The sequence below is a fragment of the Schistocerca cancellata genome, chromosome 1 (assembly GCF_023864275.1).
Source record: "Schistocerca cancellata isolate TAMUIC-IGC-003103 chromosome 1, iqSchCanc2.1, whole genome shotgun sequence".
In the NCBI taxonomy this organism is placed as follows: Eukaryota; Metazoa; Arthropoda; class Insecta; order Orthoptera; family Acrididae; genus Schistocerca; species Schistocerca cancellata.
In genome coordinates, this window is record NC_064626.1 from 663,384,290 (window position 1) to 663,407,295 (window position 23,006).

Here is a 23,006-nt window from a genome sequence, read left to right on the forward strand (position 1 = left end):
TGTACGTCCCTGAACAGCAGTGAGTAATGAATGTGTTTTTCATTGATTCGTGGCACGTTCTGTCATGGGGCAATGTAATTACGATACAGCAGACCAACCTTATGGACAAGTAAAGTAAACTAGACCTGCATCATGTTTTCCTGACAGCTCGTTCTCCTTGTTTCCATGCAAGAAATAAAGAATGTACGTATAAGTAAACAGCACAGTACGTGTAAACTTGTACGCATGTTACTTGTAAATAAGCTGGAAAACAATAATGCTAGACAAAGCGGTAGACAAGTTTACTTCCATATCTCCGTAAGCTGGCTTCTGGGACCCCAGGTTCCCGGCCTCAAATTGTTCAGTGGAGCACTGTCTATGTCATGTTACATTTTTGCACGCTCTTAGTGAAACATCCTATATATCGCCGCGAAATCATGCATTCATAAACTTCTAGGAGGTGACAAACCACTGTCTATGACGGTGTTTTCCCAATTGTCTAGATCTAAATATGTAGTCTGCGAGCTACCGTACTGGTGTAGAGTAGGTATTTCTTTCGCCACTGTAATTTCCCAACTATCCTCTCCCATTCGGAAATAATGCGAGAGATGGACTCTCGATCATCCTCCATATGAGATCTAATTTTCCTGGACATTTCGCGAGGCGTATGTGGCAGGATATAACGTGTCGCCTCACTCTATCAGGAACATACGCTCTCGGAATTTCCAACAGTACTCCGTGACCCCCAACACTCCTCTTGCGGTTTCTGAGACTGGAGCTCGATGAGCATTTCCCTAACACTCATCCGGCACCTTCTCCTATCTCTTCTATTAATTCACCTTTGTAAGGGTCTCGGACTAGAAGCAACACTAAAGAAAGGTCAAACTAGTTTTTGTAATGAATCACACTTCCTTAGGATTTTTTCAACGAATAGCAGCCAGGCATCCGATTTTCATTCCACAAGGTTTGCGCGGTTAATCTACTTTCACTCCACGTGGATAATTTTCATCAGCATCATCGTCATCAACAGCAGCAGGAGCAGCCAGTTATCACCACCCGCTGAATATAGGTCTTTTCCAGATTTCTACGTATATTACGACGTTCAGTCTTCAAATCAAAATTTTTCTGCTTGTTCCTTCATCATAAGCAACAGATATTATCTATGTTTTGTCAGTAAACAATGACTGATCATTTATGTACATCTACATGTACATGAGTGTTACGCGAGCCACCGTACGTGCATGACGGACGGCACCTTGCACCACTACCACTCGTTTCCTTTCTTTCTCCGCTCTCAGATAGAGCGAGGGAAAATCAGCTGTCTATATGCCTCCGTTCGAGCACTAGTTTCTTTTATCTTCGTCTTTTGTACACGGAATGTACGTTGGCGGCAGCAGAAGCGTTCTGCAGACAGCTTCAAGTGCCGATTCTCTAAATTTTCCCAGTTGTTTTCCTCGAAAAGAGTATCGCGTTCCATAGAGAGATTCCATTTGAGTTCCCCAGTCTCTGCAGTCATGGACTGTGCGGCTGATCCCGGCGGAGGTTCGAATACTCCCTCGGGTATGGGTGTGTGTGTTTGTCCTTAGGATAATTTAGGTTAAGTAGTGTGTAAGCTTAGGGACTGATGACCTTAGCAGTTAAGTCCCATAAGATTTCACACACATTTGAACATACCCTCGTTCTATTTACTTTCGCTTTGCAACGTTACTCAGAGATATTTAAAGGACGTGACTGTGTCAAGCAGAACACTATTAACGCTCTATACGAACATTATGGGTGTGTTTATCCTACTCACCTGTATTAACTTACATTTTTCTACATATAGAGCAACTTGCCATTCATCATATCAACCAGAAATCTTGTCGAAGTCATCTTGTATCCTCCCACAGTCACCCAACGACGACACCTTCCTGTACATCACAGCAGACAACTGCAGACTCCTGCTCAATCTGCCTCCCAGATCATTTATGTAGATACAAAATAACAGTGGTCCTATATAATACTTCCTTGGGATACTCCTGATGACAGCCTTGTCTCTGATGGACACTCGCCGTCGAGGACAGCGTACTGGGTTCTGCCACTTAAGAAGTATTTGAGCCGCTCACACATCTGGGTACCTATTCCATATTCTCACACATTATGTCTTCAGTCTGCAGCGGAGCGACATGTCAATACTTTTCGGAAATCTAGGAATAAGGAATCTGCCTTTTGCCCTTCATCTATAGCTCGCAGTCCGCCTCCGTAGCGTAGCGGTGGCGTTACCGCCTACCACGCAGGGGGCCGGGGTTCGAATCCCGGCAGGGGTCTGGGTACAGTGTATCCATCATCATTGACTCGCAAGTCGCCAATGTGGCGTCGCATAGAAAGGACTTGCAATACGGCGGCCGAACTCCCCCGAATGGGACCAACCGGCTAACAATGTCATACGATCATTATTTTTTTATTAGTTCGCAGGATATGCGAGAAAAGGGCAATCTGGTTTTCGCAAGAACGATTCTTTCTAAAACCGTACTGATACGTGGACAGGAGATTTTCTGTCTCAAGTGAATTTATTATATTCGAACTTAGAATGCAAACGGCGTTGCCGCAGTGGTAACACGGTTCCCGTCAGATGACCGAAGTTAAGAGCTGTCGAGCTGGCCTAGCATTTGGGTGGGTGATAGTCCGGGTCTGCCAAGCGTTGGTGGCAGCAGGGGTGCATCCAGCTCTTATGAAGTCAAATGAGGAGCTGCTTCACTGAGAAGTAGCGCTCCGGTCTCGAAAACTCACGACGCCCGGGAAAGCTTTGCGCTGACCGCACGGCGCTCCATATCCGCATCCAGTGGCGCGTATAGTCTGAGGATGACACAGTGGTCCGTCAGTACCACCGGCCCTTCCGAGGCCTGTTAGGACGAAGAGAGTTTAGAATATGTTCAAGAATTCTCCAGCAAACTGATGTTTCCAGTCGCTGGGCAGAGATTCGCGATAAACACTTGGTAAGTAAGGGGTTAATGCTGCAGCGTATTCTTTGTAAAACCGAACTGGGATTCCGTCCGGACCTGATGACTTATTTGCTTTCAACCTTTTCAGTTGTTTCTATACCATGTCCTCCATACGGGAGTCTGCGCGGCGGTCAAACGCCGGTATGTTTGTATGATTCTCCTGCGTGAACGATTTCTTAAATGCGAAATTTAGAACTCCGGCTTTCCTTTTTCTATCTTCTACTTCCACACCAGACTGGCCAACGAGAGACTGGATAGAAGCACTAGGCCCGCTTAGCGATTTTACGTAGGACCAGAATTTTCTCGGGTTCTCAGCAAGTTCTGTTGCTAAGGTATGACGGTGGTTGTTGTTGTATACTTCACGCATCCAACTTTTTACAGACACACGACGCAAGAAACAGAGAAAAGTTAATATGTTAGTTTTACTGCTTCAGGTGCTCTACACAGTCTCTCCAAACTTGAGTAAAACGCTCAGAACGTTCAAAGAGCACGCCAAATATCGAACTTTCCCAACATTTAATAACGATTTATTCCTGTCAGCAGATGATGCAGTGTAAAAATTCGTTCAACTATCTCGCATAACTACCGTTTGAATCAGAAGTGAATCAGTTACCCCTTGTACCTTCAACGCCATTAACTTTTTCTTCTGGAGGATGTCGTGACTCACTCAGCTGAACATTTTAGACTGATTGCAAAAAATGTTGTCTTTTAAATGTTTCAGTACGGGATCAGACATACACTCCTGGAAATTGAAATAAGAACACCGTGAATTTATTGTCTCAGGAAGGGGAAACTTTATTGACACATTCCTGGGGTCAGATACATCACATGATCACACTGACAGAACCACAGGCACATAGACACAGGCAACAGAGCATGCACAATGTCGGCACTAGTACAGTGTATATCCACCTTTCGCAGCAATGCAGGCTGCTATTCTCCCATGGAGACGATCGTAGAGATGCTGGATGTAGTCCTGTGGAACGGCTTGCCATGCCATTTCCACCTGGCGCCTCAGTTGGACCAGCGATCGTGCTGGACGTGCAGACCGCGTGAGACGACGCTTCATCCAGTCCCAAACATGCTCAATGGGGGACAGATCCGGAGATCTTGCTGGCCAGGTAGTTGACTTACACCTTCTAGAGCACGTTGGGTGGCACGGGATACATGCGGACGTGCATTGTCCTGTTGGAACAGCAAGTTCCCTTGCCGGTCTAGGAATGGTAGAACGATGGGTTCGATGACGGTTTGGATGTACCGTGCACTATTCAGTGTCCCCTCGACGATCACCAGTGGTGTACGGCCAGTGTAGGAGATCGCTCCCCACACCATGATGCCGGGTGTTGGCCCTGTGTGCCTCGGTCGTATGCAGTCCTGATTGTGGCGCTCACCTGCACGGCGCCAAACACGCATACGACCATCATTGGCACCAAGGCAGAAGGGACTCTCATCGCTGAAGACGACACGTCTCCATTCGTCCCTCCATTCACGCCTGTCGCGACACCACTGGAGGCGGGCTGCACGATGTTGGGGCGTGAGCGGAAGACGGCCTAACGGTGTGCGGGACCGTAGCCCAGCTTCATGGAGACGGTTGCGAATGGTCCTCGCCGATACCCCAGGAGCAACAGTGTCCCTAATTTGCTGGGAAGTGGCGGTGCGGTCCCCTACGGCACTGCGTAGGATCCTACGGTCTTGGCGTGCATCCATGCGTCGCTGCGGTCCGGTCCCAGGTCGACGGGCACGTGCACCTTCCGCCGACCACTGGCGACAACATCGATGTACTGTGGAGACCTCACGCCCCACGTGTTGAGCAATTCGGCGGTACGTCCACCCGGCCTCCCGCATGCCCACTATACGCCCTCGCTCAAAGTCCGTCAACTGCACATACGGTTCACGTCCACGCTGTCGCGGCATGCTACCAGTGTTAAAGACTGCGATGGAGCTCCGTATGCCACGGCAAACTGGCTGACACTGACGGCGGCGGTGCACAAATGCTGTGCAGCTAGCGCCATTCGACGGCCAACACCGCGGTTCCTGGTCTGTCCGCTGTGCCGTGCGTGTGATCATTGCTTGTACAGCCCTCTCGCAGTGTCCGGAGCAAGTATGGTGGGTCTGACACACCGGTGTCAATGTGTTCTTTTTTCCATTTCCAGGAGTGTATAATAGAGGAATGGCATATTTAGCGGAAATTCCCGTCGTTCGCGAGACTCTCCTACTCGCGGCTGTGAATACTTCCACACGGAAGGAACGGCATGCATCCAGCTGACCCTTCCAGGTCACCACCGGACACCGACACAACAAGCGGAGCCAACAACATCAGCTCCCTTCCTCTCCACTTCCGACACTCAGTCACATGCAGGCTTTTATTTACATCCCTTTTACACAACTGTAGAGGCAACAGTAAGACAGCCTTTTACGCAATCTTTGTAAACATATTGGGAACAGCAGCGACCGCAATGAACTACTAATAAAGTATTATACAGGACAGGCTTGATCGCATAAAAACACACTTTTATTCATAAGTAGTGACCAGTTTCGACCCGATATGGATCATTTTCGTACCATACTCTGCAATTTGGAATGCAACAGAAAAGAGGGAAACATTTAAAGTAATTAACATTATGTTAAAAATAAATTACCCGACGTTATACTCAGTCATGTAACATGATGCCACTGGCTGGTCTGTTATATTTTTAATGCAATATTATGTTAAATTTTAACCTCATAACATATAAATTTTTATTTAACTAGAATTACGATAGTACGTAGCATAGTATTAAGTTTTATGTTCATGCTGTATGACAGGTAACGAAACGTTCTATACCATTGGATAAAGAATACGTATTATGACAGGCAAGGGGGATGATATCTACTTTTTATTTCCATGACACCGCCACATAGTCAGCAGTCGACATTAGTCGGTGGTATCTACAGATCACAAGCCATCGTCTCCACATGTCATCACTGAATATGACACCCTATAATTTATGTTTAACATAACGTTAATTACATTAGATGCTTCCCTCTCTTCTGTTGTATTCTCAATCACACACACTAAATGACTTACAAGCTTGTGGCGTCCTCCATCGGTAATTCTGGAATTAAATATGGTGTTGGCCCACCCTTGGCCTTGATGACAGCTTCCACTCTCGCAGGCATACGTTCAATTAGGTGCTGGAGGGTTTCTTCGGAGTGCTGCACTGAGGAGAGGTATCGATGATCGGTCTGTGAGGCCTGACACGAAGTCGGCGTTCCAAACTATCCCAGAGGTGTTCTGTAGGATTCAGATCAGGACTCTGTGCAGGTCTGTCCATTACAGGGGTGTTATTCTTGTGTAACCACTCCGCCACAGGCCGTGCAATATGAACAAGTGCTCAATCGTGCTGAAAGATGCAATATCCATTCCCGAATTGCTCTTCAACAGTGGAAAGCAACAAGGTGCTTAAAACATCAATGTAGGCCTGTGCTGTGATAGTGCCACGCAAAACAACAAGGGGTGCAAGACCCATCCATGAAAAACACGACCACACCATAACACCACCGTCTCCGAATTTTACTGTTGGCACTACACACGCTGGCAGATGACGTTCACCGGGCATTCGCCAAATCCACACCCTTGTATCGGATCGCCATATTGTGTACTGTGATTCGTCACTCCACGTAACGTTTTTCCACTGTTCAATCGTCCAATGTTTACGCTCCTTACACCAAGCGAGGCATTGTTTGGCATTTACAGGCGTGATGTGTGGCTTATGGGCAGCCGCTCGACCATGAAATCCAAGTTTTCTCACCTTCCTCCTGTCATAGTACTTGCAGTGGATGCTGACGCAGTTTGGAATTCTTGTGTGGTGGTCTGGATATATGTCTGCCTATTACATATTACGGCCCTCTTCAACTGTCGGCGGTCTCTGTCAGTCAACAGACGAGGTTGGCCTGTACGCTTTCGTGCTGTACGTGTCCCTTCACGTTTCCACTTCACTATCACATCGGCAACAGTGGACCTAAGGATGTTTAGGAGAGTGCAAACCTCGCGTACAGACATATGACACAAGTGACATCCAATCACCTGACCACTTTCAAATTCCGTGAGATCCGCGGAGCGTCCCATTCTGCATTCTCACGATGTCTAATGACTACTGAGGTCGCTGATATGGAGTACCTGGCAGTAGGTGGCAGCACAATGCACGTAATATAAAAAACGTATGTTTTTTGGGGTGTTCGGATACTTTTGATCACTAGTGTAGTATCGTCCGAACACAATCCACATCGTGTCGAAACCGGTCACGACTTGTTATAACTGGCCTTTATTGTTATTTGAATCTATATCACTACAAGTATGTCATGCAATCTTTTTTGATAGGTTGCAGTAATATGTTGAGGGGATCCGCTATAAACTCGTCGCAATTGAGAGAAATGATTATCGAAGTTAAATAACATCTCTGAGTTTAGAGTTCCATTATTAACACAGACTGCATGTAATATTTTCCCTTTTACTCAAATCATGATCCATTTATTTTCTTTTTTAAGGACGAAAACACTGATTTCTGCTCAAGCGAAAGTTTCTAAATAGTTTCGGCTTACGTGGTTGCATTCCAGATATAAATCTACTTAAAAATTATCTACACCACGTCAACCCAATAAAGTATCGGACTCCGAAAGCAAATAAACTGTGTTTAGCTTCTATTAAACGATAGATAGAAGTAATTGCTATCAAAAATGACAAAGTTGATAGCGCTACGCAAATCACACTAGCTTCCACTATTACAATTACAGCGGCCACGTTTCACTTTAATGTTTCGGAATAGTAAAGGATAGGAAATCGAGTAAAGAAAGTCGAAAGAATCTTTTCAATCGTTATTATTTCGAGTAGAAAGAGACACATTCACACAACAAAGGCAGCAATCGCAATGGTAATCGTATAGCTAAACAGAAGAGAGTGTCCTCGAATGAACGAGTCACTGTTGTGAATAACTATACTTATGTGCTGAAACATGAAACAAACCAGGAGCCCTATCTCCTTAATGTACGCATACTCTCAAATAAACATGGCAGTTTACGTAAATCATAGGACTGTAGAACACAGTTATTTCCGGTATATATGTAGAATTACTTTGAAAAACGAGATACTTTATTAAATTGCTAATCTGTTCATAAAGAGGCGCCATATTATGAATAAAAGCGTGTTTTTATGCGATGAAGACCGTTCTATGTAACATTTTATTACTAGCTTTTTTTCAAATTATGTCTGCCTGCTTAGGTGGGTGGTAACGTGCTCGCCTCCCATGCAAGCGGGCCCGGTTTCGATTCCCGGCCAGGTTGGAGATTTTCTCCTTTTGGGGACTGGGTGTTGTATTGAAACTTCCTGGCAGATTAAAACTGTGTGCCGGGCCGAGACTCGAACTCTGCACCTTTGCCTTTCGCGGGCAAGTGCTCTACCAACTGAGCTACCCAAGTACGTGTCACTCCCCATCCTCACAGCTTTACTTCTGCCAGTACCTCGTCTCCTACCTTCCAAACTTAACAGAAGCTCTCCTGCGAACCTTGCAGAACTAGCACTCCTGAAAGAAAGGATATCCTTTCTTTCAGGAGTGCTAGTTCTGCAAGGTTCGCAGGAGAGCTTCTGTTAAGTTTGGAAGGTAGGAGACGAGGTACTGGCAGAAGCAAAGCTGTGAGGACGGGGCGTGAGTCGTGCTTGGGTAGCTCAGTTGGTAGAGCACTTGCCCGCGCAATTCAAAGGTCCAGAGTTCGAGTCTCGGCCCGGCACACAGTTTTAATTTGCCAGGAAGTTTCATATCAGCGCACACTCCGCTGCAGAATGAAAATCTCATTCGGGGTGTTGTATTGTCCTCATCATCATTTCATCCTCATCACCGGCGCGCAAGTCGCCCAACGTGGCGCCGACTGAAATAAGACTTGCACTTGGCGGCCGAACTTCCCCGGATAGGGCATCCCGGCGAACGATGCCATACGCTCATTTCCATTTTTTTATCATCATTCTTCTGACTGGTTTGATGAGATCAAACACGAATTCCTCTCCTTTGATAAATTCTTCATCTCAGCGTAGCGTTTCTGCACAACGTCCGTAACTATTTGTTAGATATATTCTTGACTGTCTTCTCCTGCAGTTTTTATCGTCTCATTTTTGGTACTCCTTACTACGTTTCTCTTTATTCGGTTTATTCTCAATCCATATTCTGTACTCATTAGACTGTTCACTCCATCAAACAGACCACGTAGTTCTTCTTCACTTTCACTCAGTATAGCAATGTCATTATCGAAACTTATCACTGATGTCTTTTCACTCTGAATTTTAAACTCACTCTTGGATTGTCTTTTATTTCCGTCATTGCTTATTCGATTGGTACATTGAATCGTAAGGGCGAAAGTTTGCATCCCTATGTTTCATCCTTTTTAATCACAGGACTTCTTTCTTAATTTTCTATTCTTATTGTTTCCTCTAGTTTCTTGCGCATAGGCGCTGCAGTCTGGAACCGCAAGACCGCTACGGTCGCAGGTTCGAATCCTGCCTCGGGCATGGATGTTTGTGATGTCCTTAGGTTAGTTAGGTTTAACTAGTTCTAAGTTCTAGGGGACTAATGACCTCAGCAGTTGAGTCCCATAGTGCTCAGAGCCATTTGAACCATCTTGCGCATATGGCACGTTATCCGTCTTTCCATATAAATTATTTCTATTTTTCTTACAATTAAGAACATCTTTCACCTTTTCACATCGTCGAATGCTTTTTTTAGATCGACAAATCTCTGATTTTTCTTCAGTATTGCTTCCATCGTCAACTGAAAAGTCATAACTGGTGCCTTTGCCTTTCCTATTTCCATGCTAATCGCCATTTAATAGTGCCTCAGCTTTCTTTTCCATTCTTCTGTAGACTGTTCTTGTTAGCAGCTTGGACGCACGTTGGTTCTCGCAGTTACCTGCCCTTGCTGTCTTCGGCATTGCGTGTATGATATTTTTCCGAAAGTCTGATTGTATTTTTCCAATTCATAGAGTATACACTCCAACCTGAATAATCGTTTGGTGGCACTCTACCTGATGATTTTAGAGATTCCGAAGGGATATTGTCTATCCCTTCAGTATCAATTCATCTCAAGCCTTCCAAAACTCATTTAAACTCTAACTCTTATTCTGAATCCTCTATATCTTCCATACTGACTCCCATTTCTTCTATCACGTCAGCAAACAAGTCCTCCTTCCCGTAGAGGCTGTCCCTGTGTTCTTTCCACCTACCCATAATGTCCCCAGCGCTTAATTCTAAAATTCCCATTGTTCTCTAATTGTTGACACCCTTGCTTTTAATTTAACCGAAGGTTGTTTTTATTTTTTTATGTACTGAATCAACTCTTTCAACTCTCTCCCAGACATCTGCGCAAGTTGGCACGCCGCTTTCGCCACCCGGGCAGGCGTGCTGGTCGGCGGACTAACGATGAAGGCCAGTGCGCTGACCAGAGTGGATGTAATTTTTAGGTGGTTTCCCACATATGACTAGGTGAATACCGTGCTGGTACCTATGTCCCGCGTTAATTACACGATTCGCAAACATTTAGAAAACGTCGCTCACTTTCACATTCATAACACTTTACGTAGACAGTTAAGCTACACAAATTCCTCCCCAATGTGCTAATGGGGTGGTGACAGAGAGATCATAGATCCACCCTCCAATGTTAACAACACCAAATCCCATAACAGTCATGACACCCTAGTGTAGGTAAGGAATAAAGGCAAAGGCAAATGAAGAAGAAAAATCAGTTCTTCTGCAGACAATTCTTTTTCGATTTCTTGATTTTTTTTCTGTCAATTCGCTTTGGTCTCCATGAACTTCCTATTTATTTATTTCCTAAGAGACTCGTATTGCAGTATTTCTGTCTCTCCCTTAACGTTTCCGTAATATTTTCTTTAGTCCATCACCTGAAGTATTTCTTCTATTAACGAAGACGTCTTCACTGTTGCCATTCTTCTATCTGTTTTCTTTCGCCTACTTCTGTAAATGCCTTTTTTAGAAGTGTCAATTCCCCCTCAACTGAAGTGCCTACTGAACTATTCACTATCGCAGTATTTGTACCTTCAGAGAACTTCGAGGGCATCTCATCATTCCTCAGTGGTTGAGTATCCCACTGTTTTGTGAATTGTGTCTTCTGGACGATTCTCTTAAACATCGCCGCGCGGGGTACCCACGCGGTCTGATGCGTCTTGTCACGGCCCACGCGGCTCCACTCGTTAGAGGTTCGAGTCCTCCCTCGGACATGGGTGTGTGGGTATTGTCCTTAGCGTAAGTTAGTTTAAGGTAGATTAAGTAGTGCGTAAGCTTAGGGACTGAAGACCTCAGCAGTTTGGTCCCATAAGACCTTACCACAAATTACCAAATTTTCTTAAACATCGCTCTGTTATTCATCATTACTAAATTGTGACATGAGTGTGTTTCTACTCCTGGCTGCGCTTAAAGTCCAACATCTGATTTCGGAATCTCTATTCCTCTGATTTCAGAATCTCTATCTGACCATGATGTAATCCATCTGTAATCTTCCCGTGTCTCCTGGCCTTTCGCAGTTATAGCTTACAGCAAGTTGAAAAAGAGAGAGGGACAGAGGGTGATATTTTCGAACCTGTGATAAACGCCTTCCCTTGAAAATTTCCCTCCTTCATACCTCTTCTGTGTTACCACAGATGACGTGTCACTATGCCGCACGGGGTAGTCGCGTCGCTCGGTCTCAGGCGCCTTGCCACGGTTCGCGCGGCTCCCTCCGTCGGAGGTTCGAGTCCTCCCTGGGGCATATATATATATATATATATATATATATATATATATGTGTGTGTGTGTGTGTGTGTGTGTGTGTGTGTGTGTGTGTGTGTGTTGTCCTTAGCGTAAGTTAGTTTAATTCAGATTAAATAGTGTGTAAGCCTAGGGACCGATGACCTCAGCAGTTTGGTCCCATAGGAACTGTGGTGTCACCGCCAGACACCACACTTGCTAGGTGGTAGCTTAAATCGGCCGCGGTCCATTAGTACGTGTCGGACCCGCGTGTCGCCACTGTCAGTACTTGCAGACCTAGCGCCACCACATGGCAGGTCTAGAAAGACGGACTAGCACTCGCCCAGTTGTACGACGACTTTGCTAGCGACTACACTGACGAAGCATCGCTCATTAGCCGAGCAGATAGTTAGAATAGCCTTCAGCTAAGTCCATGGCTACGACCTAGCAAGGCGCCATTAGCCTTACAGTGATTGTAATTAACCGTATCTGCAGATAGTCTCATTTGTATAGTCAAGAGCGATGTACCACAAGAATGCAATAAAGTTAAGTACCCGAGGAACTGCATATTTTTCTCTATAGCATTCACCAAGTATCCTGTTCCAGAACTCACGCCTGCCGGCGTGTGTGTACGCGTGCCTTTCGGCTACCTCCGAGTGGCGTGGCTGTCTTGCTACGCCACAACAGGAACTTACCACCACCACGTGTCATTGATCTCATTTGTACTAAGATTGCAGCCGGCCGCTGTGGCCGTGCGGTTCTAGGCGCTTCAGTCTGGAACCGCGTGACCGCTACGGTCGCAGGTTCGAATCCTGCTTCGGGCATGGATGTGTGTGATGTCCTTAGGTTAGTTAGGTTTAAGTAGTTCTAAGTTCTAGGGGACTGATGACCACAGATGTTAAGTCCCATAGTGCTCAGAGCCATTTGAACCATTTTTTTACTAAGATTGCAGTACACGCTGAGTGCCTAATTGCTTCCACCGCCCTGAGTGAATGCATAGGCTCTAATCAACATTCATCAACCTGCAGTCTTCTATAGACGTTGTCCCCTGTACAGAAAACAGCACGTAGGTCATAAATCCGTTATCCTGAGGCTGTAACAAATTCTTAGCGAGGAACTGATATTTTATAAATAGTTAAATTTCCACTTAGTTCGTTTGCACGGAATGCCACTCGATTTTTATTAGCAGAATACGAGAAAGTGTACAATTATATTCCACTTTATGAAACACAAATAATCTCCAATCTTCATATTTTCATTAAAACCAGACAATAAACTGCTTATTTGCGTAATTACTATCAAATTGTTCTCAGTTACATGCGCACATAACCATACATTGTTAAGATAATCTTAACCTGATGCGGACCGCGGCAGACAACATGTCTGTGTTCCGAGACTGCCAGTCCAGTTCTGGTCTTGCAGCCGAACACTTCGCCCGCCATCAAATTTAGGCGCGATCTGAAGATCTCCGAAGTGCTTCGTCTGCCTTTTCGTACAGCAGACACTTTATTATTCTGCTGGTTATTAATACTTGTGAAATAATTGAATGATAGCACACTACTGAGAGATGTTTTAATATGAAACGCAAGTAAATACGCTGTTCAGTTTTTCAAATATTAATAACAGAAGATTATATTTTGGCGCGCTACTTCCGAACGAAGCAGCCAATCGCGGATGAGGACCACAATAAAGGCGGTCTTTCTCACGATACCGGTACCGAAGAAACCATCTGTCATCGGTACCTCAAACCACATTACCTCATCTTCCCACTGCTGCCTTCTCAACTGCTCTAAGAACAGCTTATTCCACCTGAATATGATGGCTGTAAAACCAAAAATATTACAGCTTCCTCTTCTTGTGAATTTTGGAGAGTGTATTTACTACTACAGGCTGAAATGTAATGCAGAGCTCAATTAGCCTTTCTCCTTCCTCATTCCTGCAGTCAAGCCCTTATTCGCCCGTAACACTCTCTTCTCTTCTTTCCTCTACACCCGCATTCTTATCTCCCATGACTAGTAGATTATCATCTCGTTTTATATATTTGATTACCCGTGTACTTTCTCTCTCTTGTCATCTTATGCCTGAGGCAACGGCATGAACAAGTGGACGATTGATGTCGGTATTAATTTGCTATAGAATCAGAGGAACAACCGTATCGCCGAACTATTCACAGTAACTCACTATCTGCTTTGCCTTCCAGTTCACAACGAATCCTACTCCCGTGACAGCGTTTTCTGCTGTAGTTGGTATTACCCTACACTCGTCTAACCAGAAATTCTTACCGTCTTTCCACTTAACTTTACTGACCCCCCTACATCTAAATTAAACCGTTGCATTTGCCTTTCCAGGTTTTCTAGCTTTCCTACCACGATCAGACTTCTAACATTTCAACCCCCCCCCCCCCCTCCTCCGTGACTCGTAGAATGTTACTCTTTCGTTAGTTATTCAATATTATCCTGATGATTACCTCCCACTCCCTCCCGGAGATCCGAATGAGTGACTAATTTGGAATATTTTGTTAATGGCGAGATCATCATTACAGTTTTCAATTACAGACCTCCGAGCGAGTGGCACACTGAACTCATATTCGGGAGGACGACAGTATAACTCGCGTTCAGCCATCCTGATTTAGGTTTTCCGTGATTTCCCTAAGTCGCTTCAGGCAAATGCCGGGATGGTTCCTTTGAAAATGCAAGGCCGACTTCCTTCCCCAATCCGATGGGACGGATGACTCGCAGTATGATTCCTTCCCCCAAATCAACCAACCAACCAATTACAGACCACATGTTCTGTGGATACAAATTATGTGTCTTTAATTCAGTGGTTTCCATTGCCTCCTGCGTCCTCGTGCCGTTGATGAATGCTAACTCTTCGGTCTTTTAGGAGCAGTTTCCCAACCCATGGACAAGAGAGTGCCCTGAACCTCGGTCCGTTCTTTCGCTCTGTTTGACAATCCCGTAAGCTGAGAGAGGATAACTGTTTTTACCGGGAATCTTCGGTCATCATTGATGATGGTTTTTCTTCGGAATACAAGGAGTAGCTGAGATTCAACCCAGCAGACAGGACGTTTTGATTACTAGTGAAAGACGATACTCTTACTCACGTACAACTTCTTTAGTACGAACTAGAGGCTAGAAAATATGTAAATACGACGTTATTTTTTAACGAGCTAGTGCCGATAGCATGAATAAAAGTTCAACAGTTCAAAAACAGTCAAAGGAGGGGGGGGGGGGGGAGGGGAGTGATGTTGGTATTGATAAGTCAGAACCATTATCTGCGAATGCTGCTCTCAGTGAGGGTTCTGCAACAGTTGTGCGATGTATTTCAAATCCCGTACCCGTGGAACTCGAAAGCGTGACCTTAGCTCCGCTAGACAGCGCTGTTACCCCCCAGGCCACCAAGGCAATCACACCTAAGGTTGTTGTTCATTAGAACACACACCCCTACAAACACTTCTTCTTACTTGCGATTTATGTCAAGTGCCTACTGAACGTTTAACGAAATAAACTCACAAGGGGAACACATCTGCCCTTCATCACCGATTTCGGCTATATTTATGGTATATGTACTACTTGGGCAGAACGGAAAGTGACAGAAGTAGTAGATCAAGGGGCGGCTTAGCGTTTAGATGCAATTTTGATGCGGATCGGGCGAAGCATGAGGTACATTTGTCGGCATCGCTTCCAGGTAGCGGTTGGCACAGCGGAAAGAGTACCGAGTGAAAATACGGAGGTCGTAGGGTCGAGTCCCTCTATAAAACCTGTTTCTTTTCAACTTTTACGTTACGTGGAATGCAAACAAACCGAAATAATGTTCAGTGTGTTTGCATTTATTAAAATTTTAATAAAAGGCATGAAAAGAAATGGTAGTGGAAAATTTGGGATTGTAAATAAATTTCTAGTAAGTGGTTACAAGGCATAAACGATCACTTCGTATATAAAATTAGATACTTGTATTGTTAGAAACCATTCAAAAGCCAAGATCACACAAAATATTTTTTATTCAAGGCAATCGGTTTCAACAGTCTCAGCCGTCATCTTCAACTCTTATACTTTTTTTTGGAAAACATGTTCATTTTACGCTGATTTAATGCACAAGATATCAAGTGTATAAAACTCAGCCTATTATAAACGTTTGTCATAGCTAAAAATATTTAAAACCACACAGCATCTTGTACGAAAGACCATGTCCATATACATATGGAGATGGGGGAATTATTTTAATACTGCGCTATAGCAATCTTGACGTACAATCGTGGATTTGTCTCTATTACTCTTGAGTAAATTAACACAAGGCATTTGTTCTCCTGCACTTAGAGTTTCGTCTCATCAGTCGACCTTTTTTCCCATGAAGCTGTTGTGGATTTCCCATATTTGGACGAACTAATGACGACATTCCTATTTTGCCACCTATTCATCCACAGTTTATAGATTCCTCGGTCCAAGAGAGATTCCGTAGACTGTTGGCAATAATTCTGCAGAAAGGGTTATACCGTATTGCAGTGTACACGAGTGGACTATTTCTGAATTTTCTGTTTATCTGCACCGTAAGTAAAGAAAAAACTGAAAATGAAAGAAGGCTTTTGACCCCACCACCACTGGATTACCTTTCTGTTCTTCTTCCGCTGCGCCAACCACTGCCTGGTGACTACGCAATATAAATGGTTCGAGCCTCGCACTATCCGCGCCGAAAATGCTATTTTCTCTACACTGTTGGCCGTCTGGAATTCCAACTTCTGTCACTTTCATTTCTGTCAGAATTCTACGAATACGAGAAATTTCGACGAAATCGGCCCCCTTGTCAGTTTAAAAGGATGTGAATGCGGGTCAGACAGTCTGTACTTTATCGGTTACCGCTTTTCACTGCCTGTGCAGTATGCTTCACCACACGACAGGCGATGTTTTCTTGTTTGCGCCTGCGTGGCGGGCGCCGGCCGAGCTACTTGTAGCCGCCGCTCTGTCGGCGCGCTGAGTGCTGCTGCTGCGTGTTTGCCAGCAGCCGCCGTCGCGCGGGAACTTCCACCTGTCTCTTTCGCGGATTTCTTTCTTTATTCCCAGACGTGGCATTTTCTTAATACTGCTACTTCATCAGTCATTTCCACATACGACTAACTACAGTTTTTCTATCGCATTACCATTTTCCATTTTCTACAGCATTCTTCCATTCTTCGCGTACCTTGTGGAAGTACCAGAGTTGTCTCTTTTTGTATGCTAACATATATCGATATTTCTCAAATTTCAAAGGAAGAATTCCAGCGTTTAACGTCTCTTCCATGCCATGCCACAATGCATCAAGAACACGAAATATAGGAGGATGAGAGAAATAAAACCTTCCCAGTCCTTGTGTCAGGATACATCATAGTGTTCGGAGGAATCATGGAAATTAAAAGAATCTCAGAGGAATTTGAACCCTAACCTACTGATTATGTACGGGAAATGTATTTCTAGTTGCGAATACGAGCCACCATCTATTGTATATTGGTAAGACGACAATGAAAATTTTGCTTTATGCGAGCAGTCGCATTAACCGCTTCGGCTATCCGTGCACGAATCACAGCCAGACCAAAACTTCCCTATGTCGTCGGCCTTGTAACATAACATATATTCGTACATTATATTCCCGTCCAGGAAGGACGTACACTGGTTCCAAAATAGAAGCAACAAACCGCTATTTCCCGTCCTGTGTCTAAGTCACGATATAATCATACAAACTGTCAACAGTTGCCCGTATGATCGTATTCTGCACAGAGGATGGCATCCCGGTCAACGGACAATCACGTCAACGATTACGTCATGGTACCTATCAAATGTGGTACTGTTTTCCAAGTAGACCCACATCCACAAGAGCTGTGTACACAGTCATAAACGGTGCAGTACGGAACAGAAAAAACGCGTACCAGACTCTCTCCAGTGGAGGGGCATAGGAAGAATGGAAGCAGGACAGTCGCAAACTCATGTGGCCCGATGGCTTAATGTGAATCGTTCTGTTGTTTCTCGAATGTGGAGACAGTCTGTAGAGACCGAAACCGTATCAGAAACACGAGAGAAAGGCCGACGACGTGTGACATCAGAAGTAGAAGACTATTATTAGACTGTAAGGACACTGCACGGCAACTGACATCTGACCTCGCAGCATCCATTGGACGTGTTTCATAGAGGCGAACGGCGTAGAGAAGGCTGCGGCACAGTGGCATTTACTGTCGGAAACCTGTTGTATGTGTAGCTCTGGCGCGTCTTCATAGAAGGGAACGTCTAGAGTGGAGTTGTCGACATGCAACCTTGATGGTCAAACAGTGGGCCAATGTTCTTCTTACAGATGAATCCAGATTTGGTCTGGAGAGTGATTCTGGGCGCATTCGAATCTGGAGTGAATATGGAACATTCGAATGCCTCTTCATGAAATTGTACAGGTAGATCGGCAAGTGTGGTCAGGTATCGTGACGAAATCTTGGGACCTCAAGTGTGGTTGTTGCGGGATACTGTGGGCCCAGACTTCATACTCATGGACGATGACGCTCGAACTCATAGGGCACATGTGGTTGATGTTTTCTTGGAAACGGAAGATACTGCACGCGTTGTGTGGCCTGCTCGCTCTCCTGATTTGAATCCCATAGAGCACGTCTTGGAGCCCAAGGGAGACGGACTCCATCACGCCAGCATTCACCAACCACTCTCCCAGACTTGCGAGCAGCCTTGCAGGAAGAATGGGCGCTACGCCTCAACACGAGACTGATGACGTCATTCACAGCATTCTCCTTCGTTATTAGATCTGTATTGCTGCCAGAGGTGGTCACACCGCACACTGAGCTCATTAACCAGTCATCGGAATGTGTGCGCAAATCCGATAAGTTGCAATAGCGAAGAACACTTCTGTCTACCGTTATACGCGTTGCAGTTGTTTATCTTCTGTATTCTTTACATTGTGTATAGTTTACAGTCATCCGTTTATACTATTTCGAGACAAAATAGACTCAGCTTTGCACAATTTCCGTTTGTAGCTTTAATTTTGGACACCAGTGTATTTACTGAGAGTCTAGAGCCTGGTATTGGCGAATAAATGCTGAACGTCTCTCTTGGTAACGCTAAAACACTCATCCACCAGTTTATTTGTTTTCTTTTTTTATTTTCAGTGACTTAATGGCTTCCTGCGAATTTATTTTTTTTTATTAACGACGCATCACTGATCAGGCCATGCAGTCTCCAATAACAATTTTTATTTATAAAAGATTTATGCTATGACACTTTCCGTGAATATGCTCAGCACATACTATCACCTTTATTACCAGATAGTCAAATGTATCTCGCATATTTTCTCCGTTTATGTAGAGGTTCCATAATTATGAGCAACTCATGGCGTTGTATAAAGATGACTTATTTTAAATATTTACTAATTTTGAGACACTTCCTACAAAAAATATGTTGCAACTTTAATTACTTAAAGCAGCCTGGCCGGCCGTTGTGGCCGAGCGGTTCTAGGCGCTTCAGTCTGGAACCGCGCGACCGCTACGGTCGCAGGTTGGAATCCTGCCTCGGGCATGGATGTGTGTGATGTCCTTAGGTTAGTTAAGTTTAAGTAGTTCTAAGTTCTAGGGGAATGATGATCCCAGCTGTTAAGTCCCATAGTGCTCAGAGCCATTTTAACCATTTGAACCAAAGCAGCCTGAAAGTTTTAAGGAAATAAAGTGGATATTAATATTCTCTCAAACCAACATACGATTGTGGACCTTTCTTTTCATGACACTCATGTAATCTTTATTGTTCCTAAAGTCTGTGTACTATGAATCAGAATTTCCAGAACTGAAGCTAGCAGTTTCCCAAATACTTACTTTCTCCACTCTAGCTGGGAGGAGAATAGAATGATGGCATTATTTATAGAAACAAACAAAATTGAGCAAAACACACACCCGCATCCGGCTGGAGTTATCTACAAAACACCGTCGTTATCTCCTGTCTTTACCTCCTACGGCCATGAATCAACAACTTTAATTCGTGGAACGGTTAAAGATGCAACGACGCCTGTAACGATAGGTGGACACTATCAGCTGCTCACATTTTGTTGCATCAGCACCGAGCAGTATGTAATATAAACGCAGGCACTGCACAAGGCACAATATCTACGTAAAACCCGAAAAGTAACGCAGTAGATTTGTAGAACGTATACATACACCACTAGACAATGTAAAAACACCATGCTAAGATAAAGAAAAAGAAGATGGTTCTTTTTTCTGGTCTCTTGAAGTGTATGGGTAGAACACACCGTTTTATTCAGTAATAACTTAGACACAGTTTGCTGAAATTGAGCAGCGTCGGATCGAAAGAAGTCTGTAAGCATAATGTGTGTTCCTGTACCTATTGCTCAGATGTCCTATTCATATCAGCAGGAATAGAATAGAGAAAATAATCCCTCTTCAAAGATTGTGATAATGTATAGAAGGACATTAGTAACAAAATACTAATTATAGAAATACGGTCGACATACTGTCAGGCTGTTACCGGTGTTGTAGAAACAAACAAGAGGCCAAACGCTATAGGTATGTCTGACTGATAGTTGTGTCTCAGCTGTGGATTTATGGACGTGACAGTCCATAAGTTTACTTGCAAACGCTATAGAGACATATGGGCACTAATACAGGAGCAGGTAGCATTTCTCAGAAGAAATGACTGTAGATTGATCACCACAGAAGAGCTAACTGCTCCGGATGTCACGCACTTTCCGAAAATCCACTTGGGGTACTGAAGGGTGCGTGCTATAGCCCTGCAACAGTGTGGCTTATCCGCGTGACCTGCACGCGCCTGTGTTGTGCGAGTGAGAGCGCTAATACGCTAAGGCGAACGTTGGCGGAAGATTACCGGTACTAATAACAGCCGCAATTTTTTTGAAAATTTCCTAAGGGACCAAACTGCTGAGGTCATCAGCCCCTAGGCTTATACACTACTTAATGTAACTTATACTAACTTGCGCTAACGACAACACACACTCACACACTCACACACACACACACACACACACACACACACACACACACACCATGTCCGAGGGAGGAGTCGTACCTCCGACGGGGGGGGAACCGAGCGAACCGTGACAAAATGCCTAAGACCGAGCGGCTACCCCGCGCGGCAGTGACAACTCATGTACACGCTGCTGCGATACTCTTGCTGAGCACCTGACATGGGAGAAATTCGTGTGAATGACGAATAACGAATACAGGCAGAAATCTTCTTCTTCTGCTTTTGCTTGCGCCTTTATCCCGCGGTTGTGCAGGGTCCACATGGTTAGGAACGGATTTGGCAAGGTTGATAACAAGGGGTGGCCGGATGCCCTTCCCTTCGCCACATCGTACCCCCTGGGAAGGAATTAGTATACCCTAGATGTCTGCATCTAGTGTAAGCCATGGAATAGTACGAACGTGTTCAGATGTCTGCGAGTCGTGTAACTAAGACGGACGTTAGGACCAGCCCAGTATTCACCTTGTGGGATGTGGAAAACCGCCTAAAAACCACATCCAGGCTGGCCGGCACACCGGCCCTCATCGTTAATCCACCGGACGGATTCGATCCTAGGCTGGCATGCCTATCCGAGTCTAGGAAGCAGCGCATTAGCGCTCTCGGCTACCCTGGCGGGTCGAATACAGACAGAACTTATTATCCGTTATTCGTGAGTAACAAATGTTATTCGAAACATTATTCACATGCACAAATAAAAACTCATATTCGCCATCTATGACTAAAAAGTGCTAAGAATAATTTAAAAAATCTTAAAGCTAATTGCATTTACAGCTCTAGTTTTTTATCATTTATTAAACGAGTGTACTTGTCGTTTCTTTTAAATCAGTTTCCAGAATAACTCTTTTTTCGAAACGTCTCATCAAAAACTTCGTTTGATTTATGGAGATTTACTGTTGCGACACAACTTTCTACACATTTAATGCACTCTGAATTCGTCCTTTATCATAAATTCGATGTATGACTTTCAGCAAGAATTGAGAAATCATCAATACCTCTGTAGTTTTTGGTAAATAATTCGTTGTGATTCAACTTTAACTTCACTTTTCAAATCACATTCCAAATAAACTCTTCTTTTTACGTCATAATGTCATTCTAAAGTCGTAACCCGATTTCTTTGACGTTTGTTTGGCTGTTGTATGTCTGAAGTTTATTGTAAGCTTCCCTTGCTCAAGGACAGCAATACAGGAGAACTACTTGTTCTGAAATCGTGGAAAGACTTTGCTGCAGTAACTGCAGTTGGAATAGAAAGAAGAAAAACGTCTTCCAATCGTCTCTTAATAATTCCACGAGACACAAGTTGCAAGTGTGTTGCAGTATTACGAACGCTTTTATATACTCGAACACAGTAGCTCTTCCGAAATTTTTAAATCTCAAAGCTCTGCGTACTTGCATAGACGGATGTCATATCGAAAAACTATTCCACATTTTAACGGCAAGCTCAATCAGGGTTAATCCGAAAATACTTTGGATGACTCAGGACTTCCAGCAGAATTCATAAACGTTTTACGAGATTTTAGGTTAAAACTCTTGTGATATTAATCGTTATGAACCACTGAGGTCTTCCTTGGTTCACTCATTTTGTAGCACTACAACCATTAATACAGTAATTACACTAAGGAGACTCGCAGATCCGATAGCTTTAGCAACCTAAGAAAGTTTTTGAACATTAAGGGTTTTGTCGGCTGCATTCTCATCGTTGGCTGCTTACTTAGAGTTCTTGCGCCATGTTAGCAGTGGGAGGAGGAGGCGTATTGGCAGGTGCAAAGACAGATGAAGGGCGTCGAGTCGATAATGTAGTAGGGCTGTAACGCATTAGGCTTCGTTCACAGTGGCACCGACAACGGTCGTCAGACACTGTCGCCTGTGGTCGCACCATAACATCGGCCGACAGCGAGGTCATAGTGCGTCAGACCTCCTCCGTCAGTTTTTGGCATGGTCAAGGAGGTTAGGCTAGGTTAGGTTAGAATCTATTCTATGTACGAAGTGGGTTAGATTTTAACCTCTTAGGGTGGGGTGAATACCACGACGCCTATGTGCTTGGAAACGAGTGCTGCATAGCGGTTTCTGCTATTAAAGAGACGCCGAATGCATGCGAATGAGCTTTCCAGTCTCGCAAAGAACGTGGGGAGTACTGTGCACTCTGTCCTCAGTTATCGGAATAACCAGACAAATTTATTGGATATACGAGATGACGGGAGAAATGTTCTGTTAAATACTCGAGATAATTCGTGGTGACCTTGAAAAAGAGTGTCATAAACACTCTGTTTCGCTGTAATT